Here is an 8,904-nt window from a genome sequence, read left to right on the forward strand (position 1 = left end):
CTTGTAGGTCAGCTCCTTGGAGCTGGAGGTTACCTTGTTCGTGTCTCAAGTTCTATGCCCAGACTAGCACGTAGCTGTTCTTATCAGGGCATGAGCTCTCATGGAACAGTCCATCATGGCTGGCTAGCCCTGATGTGACATTAATCTTTAAGTCCCGTTCAATACATTTCACTGACTGCTTTCTCCATTTTCCCAGTGCTAATTTCTAGTGGAGAGTCCAGCTCATCTTTTGGAATTAGGTAATACAGGTCAAGATGGCTGACCTATTGAACGAGCTTTCTTGGGGGTCAGGCAAATGGGAGGAGGAGGAAGAGGCAGAAAGAATAAGGAAGCAATTTTAGATGGAGGGAAGAACAAGTAGAAAACTCATGAGGTGGGAACGAGCAGGACACTTTCAAAGGACGGAAAGGAGGACAGTGAAGCTGAAGGTTTAAGAGCAAGTTGGGGGGAGAGCAATGTGAGATATATTTGGAGGTTGGAAGGGGCTAGAGCCAAGAGAGCCTTATCAGTCACGTGCAGATATCAATCAGCTCTGCCCCTTAGAAGTCATATCATTTTATTATGTGACTTTGGGCAAGTCACCTACCTGAGTTCTGGTTTTGTCATCCTTAAAATGGGGATAATAATACCAAATTCTGGGTTCAGAAATACTTTGAAGTTACTGTTACTTAAAGACTTACTTGAGAAAAGTATTTGAAGTATTTGCTAAAGAGCGTACAATGTATCCAATCCTCCAAACCAGAAGCTACAAACGCAACTGCCAATAAGGACAGGGCAGGTACCATTCCTGAGTGGAGAGGGCCAGAGGAGACTGTAGGGCATTGGACAGCACATGCCTCATTTACAGAAGGCAGGTGCTGCCCAGATCTGGTCAAAGGTTGCCAGACACTCTCTTTTTTTTTCCCTAAAATTTGAATATTTAGATTCTTAATGGCATCTCTTGACTTAAAGTACTGGCAACCAACTAACAAAAAAGTTTTAAACAAAACAACAAAACCCTTCAGCAGGTTGGATTTGGTGGGAGAACTGCCATTTTGCAAATTTTCCATTGTAAACTCTAAAATCTGTCTCTTGAACTGTCTCCAGTTCAATGAAAGCAAGTTTGTCTCTCAGACCCCTACAAACTTGCTTTCATTGAACTGGACTTTAGTATTTTACTACCAGCCAATGTTCAAGGATAGTACTAAAAGAGTCAGACAAAGACAAATATCATATGTTACCACTTATATGTGGAATCTAAAAAAAGGGTGCAAATGAACTTATTTATAAAACAGAAATAGAGTCACAGATGTAGAAAACAAACTTATATTTACCAGGGGGTAAGTGGGAGGAGGGAAAAATTGGGAGATTGAGATTGACATTACACACTACTATATATAAAATAGGTAACTAATAAGGACCTACTGTATAGCACAGGGAACTCTACTCAATACTCTGTAATGACCTATATGGGAAAAGAATCTAAAACAGAGTGCACATATGTATATGTATAAATGATTCACTTTGCTGTACACCTGAAACAAATACAACATTGTAAATCAACTATACTCCAATAAGAATTTAAATTAATTAATTATTTTAAAAAGAAGCCCCCATGAAGCCCATATGTTTTCTGTAAGGATATTATTGAAGGTATTATTTTCTTCATCCCATGGCATCTTTTTTTATGAGAAAATAATTAAAATAATATGTTTTCTTTGGCCTTTAACCTTAGGAGTTGTTGTACTTATTGTGAGCAATGGGATTTTGTTTTCAAATTTGCTAGACACCAAAAGTCATGCAGATATCTTAATACATAGAAATGTCTTTGCATTAACTTCTAGAAACCTAGGAATAAAAATTATGACTTGCCTTTAGAAAGTGGCCCACATAGTAGTAGCTGGGTGGGGACATGCGTCTGGTTCTGGCCAATGAGTTGCGAGGGGAAGTATGCTACTTCTGAGCTGAAGCATTTAATTCCTGGTTTGAGGCCCTCCAGAGCTCTCTTTCTCTCTGTTAAAGCAGCACTTTGAGATGGCAATTGCTCTGTCATCCTGAGTCCTGAGGTGTGAATGTGAGAAGCAGAGCCTTCAGTCGCCCCTCAGTGGATATAAATACAGATGAGAAATGAACTTCTGTTTTGTTAAATAATTGAGACCTTGGGGGTTTTTCTTATTGCAGCAAAACTTAACCTATCCTAACTGATACATAGTTAATAAGTATCAAATTAAGGGTTTGAATCAGTGTTGCCTTTCTCCAGAGCCCTTAGCCACTACCTACTAGTATTCAACAGTAATAGTTAATATCATTCACTGCACAGATAAAGTCAAATGTAAGAATATAGATAAAAGTGCTTTGTAATCTGTAAACACTTTATAAACATTTTATAAAAGCAAGTGATGTTATCAGACTTAATGATATTGATCTGGCCTCCTTAAAGAGGCTGTAAGATCTTTAGGGAAAGAGATTCTTTTCTTAAGTACTTTGAGATCTTACATATTCCTAGAGTATGCCTGCCTTACTATAGGGCACCTTACAAGTTCTTAAATAATTCTTGTTGAATTGTATTTAATAGGTGATGCAGAGGATCAAGAAAATAGCTTTGTGACACAGAATCCCTTTATTTACTGGTCCTCATAATAATAGGAATTTGCCTGTTAAAACTTTGGAAGCAAAACTGCTTACCTTTATAGAGGACAAAACCCAGGAGGTTTGTAGCAGCTAATGTTTGGTTCCTAAGGAAGGTGTAAAAGGAAGGATGGAGGTCAGGATGGACTGCTCCTGACCCCAGGGATGAGAGATGGAAGTAAATCATGAATATGATCACCACTGAAGCTGAGAAAGAGCCTATTAATGTCATGTAATCAATTTCAAAAAGATACAGTTGCACTTCGGGTATTTAAACCTTGGAGGTTTAAACTAAATCATACTTGTCACATGCACACAGTATCACTAATGAGCTTATGTAAATATTTAATCTTCTCTATTTGCATTACTCAGCCCAGTCTATCTCACCAGACTCTTCCCCCAGCCTTCTCTAATACCATAATCCAACCTCATAGAACTAATCTGGTTTCCAGAGCTCACCATGCTCTTTTATGCCTCCCACCTTTACATATGCATTTGCCTGTTTGTACTCTCATCTTGCCTTCTCTCTCTACCCACTAAACATCTACACATCCTTCAAGGCTCAGCTCAAATATATCCTCCCGCCCCACCCCACCCCCCCGCTTTGGGAAACCTAACCTGAATCTTCTACAACTACCCTTCCTAGTAGAATTTTTAGTATCTGTTTCTATGCCCCTATTGCATTTTGCTAACATTCCATAATTCTGAATATTACATTTATTTGTTTGACAAACTTTTATGAAATCTTACTGCCAGTCATGGGGCCAGGTGCTGAGTATACGGAAATGAATAAGAAATTATACTTATTTGTGACAGTAAGTGTCTCATTTTTTAACTCGCAAGCATCATGCATTTGCAGGCTTGTAAGCAATGTGTTTTCTTTATATCTGTGTCCATATCCTACTTCTGCCTGCAACCATCAGGACTGTTTTGGAAGTGACAGAAATGCAATTCAAGCTGGGTTAGTTACAAAAGGGAATATATCGGCTCATGAACTCCAGGAAAGTTGACCATTCAAACTTGGTGAAAGTCAAGGATGGAGCCTTATTTTAGGAACGACGATAATAATGGTAACAAATAATGATTTGAATGCTATTCAGAATCTCTCTCTGTTTTACATTCCAGATTTTCTTTGCCTGCTCTTTTTATTTTCAGTATCAGCAGCTTGGCTTCTTTGGCATGGAAGGAAACATGGTCACCAAGACCCCCGAGGTTTTATGTCTTACAGCTTTTACCACTGATGACAGATGGCTGACGTTTCTTGGTTATAGACTGAAACGTCTCAAAGTAGGATGCTGATTGGCTCATCCCTGACCACTTGTCCAATCCTAGAGCTTCCCAATGTTACCAGGAGATTAGAGAACTATGATTGGCTTGGTTGTCTCAGAGGTCCACCTTCAAACAACCAAGAAAGGCTGGAGGGCGAAAGTAGTGTAATCAGTTTCTCAGGAGAAAATGGTGATGGTAAGCAGATAGGCATCGTTTTCTATGCCACTGATTCTGTCATTCATTCAACATTCTTTGTATGCTTATTATGTTTAAAGCATTGTGCTAGGATGAGCTGGGGAAAAGAAATAAAGGATATGCAATTTCTATCTGATCATTTGGTAGGAGAGGCTAGAGAGGCAATTTTGCCTACTGGTTAGGTACTCGGGGTCTAAAGCCAAAATGCCAAGCTAAATATTCTAGCTGTATGACTAACAAGGCTGTGACCTCAGGAGACTTTGATTTCAGTCTCCTCATCTGTAAAATGGGGATAACAATCACAGCAATCGCATGGAACAGCTGTGATGTTTAATGAGCCACATGTGAAACATACAGCATAGTGGCTTGCATGGAGTAAGTACTCAATGAATTTAACTATTGTTTTGTGCATGATCATAAGTCAAGGCAGAAAGAATTCTGTTTTGAAATGACAATACATAGAGCTGAAGATCCAAAAGAACCCCGGCAATTAATACTGACAGTGGGGCCCAGAGAAAGCATCATACAAGAAGAATCATTTAGTTTAATCTTTAGCAGCTGAACAGGATTTTAACAGAAGGGGCAGGACATAAACAACATTTTAGAAAGATGGATAATTCAGGAGGAGAGAACAGCACGGGTCAAAATAAGAGGATATGAAATGAGCAGTGGGATTCAGAAGTCTGGGTTTATACAGGGTTTCTAGAGCCTGAGATTCACATATATAGAGAATAGGAGATGTCACTATAAAGGAGGTTTGGATTGAGACTGTGAATTTATTGAATACCAACCTAAGGGATTTCAATAGTTAACAGGGAGTCATTGAAGGTTTGGGACCCAGGAACTGAGTGACAGGATCTAACTGCACATTTGTCATTGAATAAAGACTTTTTTTTTTTTTTCCCACCTTTAATTATTATTTATTTATTTATTTTTATTTTATTTTTTTGGCTGTGTTGGGTCTTCGTTTCTGTGCAAGGGCTTCCTCTAGTTGCGGAGAGCGGGGGCCACTCTTCATCGCGGTGCGCGGGCCTCTCACTATCACGGCCTCTTGTTGCGGAGCACAGGCTCCAGACGCGCAGGCTCAGTAGTTGTGGCTCACGGGCCTAGTTGCTCCGCGGCATGTGGGATCTTCCCAGACCAGGGCTTGAACCCGTGTCCCCTGCATTGGCAGGCAGATTCTCAACCACTGTGCCACCAGGGAAGCCCCAAAGACTTTTATTAGAGCCTAAACTGCTGGAAAAATGAAATAGGACTCTCTTTCAGTCTCATCTATTTTTCCATCTTTGCTAGACATGGGTGCAGAGAAATATTTATCCATCACTAGAAAGCAGTATCATAAGGGCTGTTGTAAATGGCAACCAATACTCATTCTCAGTTTGGGAAAGCAATAAGGAATAGTGGGGACTGTGGCAAATTAGAGACTGTGTGTCCCTCAGAAGGGGACAACCACTTCTCAGATTCATTAAATGTTTAACATTTACAGGCCCAGTACAGGCCCAGTGTTAGCAAATATTCTGATAGTTCTAGAAAAGCTTAAAATCTAGATTTTTGGGGGTAAAAACCCTGATTTCTTTTCCATGTTGGCTGATAAAAAATTTTAAAGTCTGTAGGCTAAATAAAATATATCTATGGATTAAATTTGTCCAGGTTGAGAGCCCTGGATTCAAGTTGATCCAGAACAAGTATAAATATTGATCTGGATATCTGGATACCTTTGTTGTTATGACCATACCACAGTTTTTGCTAAAAGACTCAGAAATGCAAACAAAGAAAAAGAATGCCATGCACTGAAAGTATTGCCAGTAAACCAAAAAAAAAAAAAAAAATTTGAAGAGCTGAAGTTTTCCAATGTAAAATAAATTAAGATAAAAAAAGCAAAAAATATACAGAGAGAGCTCATAACAGCCATAGGTAGATTTTCGCATTTAGACCCATAACCTAGGAGCCTGAGTTTTAAATCTACATGACATTTTCCACTGAGGCTACTTAAAAAAAAGATTAAGGTCCAGTACAATGGAAAGAACTCAGGCTTTGGCATTTGAGAAATCTGAGTTAAAATGACTAATTTTGACAGGAACATTTATAAGCTTATAAGTGTTACCTATAGCAGCTTTTATACTTACTTACTGCTAAATAATGCTGCAGAATAAGCAACTACAAAATATGGGCATTATACAATAGTAAGCATTTATTGTTTATGCACTCATGGAGTTCAGCTGATTGTGGTTGGCCTTGCTCAGGCTCTTCCAAGTTTACTCTGTTCCCTGTGTCTCTCATCCTCCTCCTTGCATGAGCAACAGAGCATGCCCAGCACCTTCGCATGGTGATGACAGAGGTGCAGGAGAGTAGATAGAGATACGCAAGGCATCTTAAAGCTTCAGCTCACACCTGGCACACCATCACCTCTTTTCATCATTTAATAGAGGGCATGGATATTGAGAAGCATAAAGAATTTTTGCAGTCTACCACACACACCAAAACTGGAAACAGCTCAGATGCCAACCAACTTAGAATGGACAGATAAATCAGGGGACAGTCCCAAAGTGAAAAATATTACAGCAATAAAGGAGATGAATGTGCCAAGGCTTCACTCAGCAACATGGATGAATCTTACAGACTTGCTATTGAAGTAAAGAAGGAAAACATAAATGAATAAATGTAATATGTATCTATCCCTATGAAGTTCAAAAAGAGGCAAGCTCAACTATATCGTTTATCGATACTCATACGGGTGATAAAACCATAGTATAAAGGAAGAAAGTGATTATCAGAAAAGTTGAAATAGTGGCTCTATCTGTCTGAGTGTTCTGATCAGAAAGGGACAAAAGGGGAGATGGAGATTCTTTATACTGACCTGGACTGTAGTTACTCAGGCAGCTGCCTTGTAATTACTTAAACTATGCATTTATAGTTCAAACGTTCTTCTGTATGAATGCTATATTTCACTATATATTTTTTAAGTTCAGTTCTAGATCAAAATGAAAAAATAAAAGTTATGGATTAGGGGACTTCCTTGGTGGTCCAGTGGTTAAGACTCTGTGCTTCCACTGCAGGGGGTGTGGGTTTGATCCCTGTTGGGGGAACCAAGATCCCACATGCCACGCGTCATAGCCAAAAAAATAAAAATTAAATTAAAAAAATCTTGTGGATTAAAAACATCCAGTTTTGCTACTTAAAAGTGGTGTGATTGGGAGGGGGCTACATCAACTCTGAACCTCCATTTTTTACTTTGGTGACAGCAAGTGTATAATAGCCGCCTCCGTCAAGCTTGTCCTAAGGGGTAGATGAGAAAGTGCCTAAGAGCGGATCTTTAAAAAAACAAAATAAAACAAAAAAAACTTAATTGCAGAAGAGGAAAATATGTCTTTGACATCAAGAAAAGGAAGAGACTAATACTGAATCGTGTTTCCTAACAACATTTTTTGTATTTTCTTATTTCTCTGAAAGGGGAAAAAAAAGCAGAGGAGGGACTTGTACTCAAGTCTATTTAATTCCAAAGTAACTAATTTGAGGGGAGGTGGGTCCCAATAACAAGAAAACACCCCAATTCCCAAAGATGAGCCACAAGGCAGTGTGGGAGCCCCCCCCCGGTATATTTGGGGGACCCACCGGAATACAAAGTACTTAAGCTCATCCCCCTAACCTCCCAGTGTGAGGAAAATGAGTCCAGAAAGCTTCTAAGTGCATAAATCAGACCCATCACGGTGATCATTTACACGGAGGACGCCCCGGGTTGCTCTGGAGAGGAGCTCGGTGCGGCCGGCCACTTGATGCAGGGCTCCCCGCTGCCTGCCGGATGCAGATGGGTCCTCATGGGAGGTCTGCCCCTATAGCAAATGGTTATCTTTAAACCCATCCTTCATTTCCCCTCTTATCAGCAGAGGAATGTGGGGAGGCAGTAGGCATTAAGTGTGAAGGCATTTGGGATTTTCTGAGGGTGAGGGTGTCAGAATGGGGGGCTTACCTGCCTTCCACGCCTTCTCAAAATAGGTGAGTGTGACCTGCCACAGTGGAATTCTCTGGTCCAGCAGAAAGTGTGAGCCTCAAAGACCATACAGATATTATTCAAAAGAACTAGCATTTTTGAGTCATTCCTGTTTGCAAACACTGTCTTAAGAACTTTGCATGGACGACCTCACTGAATCCTCAGCCAACGCATTCAGCCAACAGTCAGGTACTACTCTAACCCACCTTTTCAACTTCAGAGAAAAGTGAGGCAGGGAGAGATGGTAGAGGAGTTGGAGGTGACACAGGTAAAGTGGAATAAGATACCGCTGACAGGTGTGCCCCTGCTGGTAGGCAGCCTTGCTCTGAGCAGTGATTAGGGGGGCCGGGGGAAAAATGGGTACTGGATGGTAACCGTGGCCAACTTTCCAGCCTTTATTCGGTGGCTTGGTTTTTACACAGGCATCAGACACACACACACACACACACACACACACACACACACACACACTTTCAAATTTAAGTATAAAATCCATTCCAAAACCAGCTCCTTTGATTCGCTACTCTTTCAAAAATCATTTGCTCTAATATTTAATGTCTCTGGCACAGAAAATTGAGAAATCGACAAGCAGCATTTGCTGCCCACCAGGGTTACTGTACCATTTTCCAGCTACTTTGGGTCCATGAGTTGTGTTTCATCTGCTATCAAAGTTGCCCTCTCTTGCTAGAAAGGGACTTGTTGGAATAATCATTGAGAACAGGTACAATCCCCCTGAGCTCCTTGGGGCTGGGAAACCTTTCCCACCCCTCAGTCCCCCTGTCGCAGCTGAGGGGGCCTGGTCCTCCCTACTTTATAGGGAAGGGGAGTTCCAGGGAGAACCTTGG

Source organism: Eschrichtius robustus, chromosome 19 (assembly GCF_028021215.1).
Source record: "Eschrichtius robustus isolate mEscRob2 chromosome 19, mEscRob2.pri, whole genome shotgun sequence".
In the NCBI taxonomy this organism is placed as follows: domain Eukaryota; kingdom Metazoa; phylum Chordata; class Mammalia; order Artiodactyla; family Eschrichtiidae; genus Eschrichtius; species Eschrichtius robustus.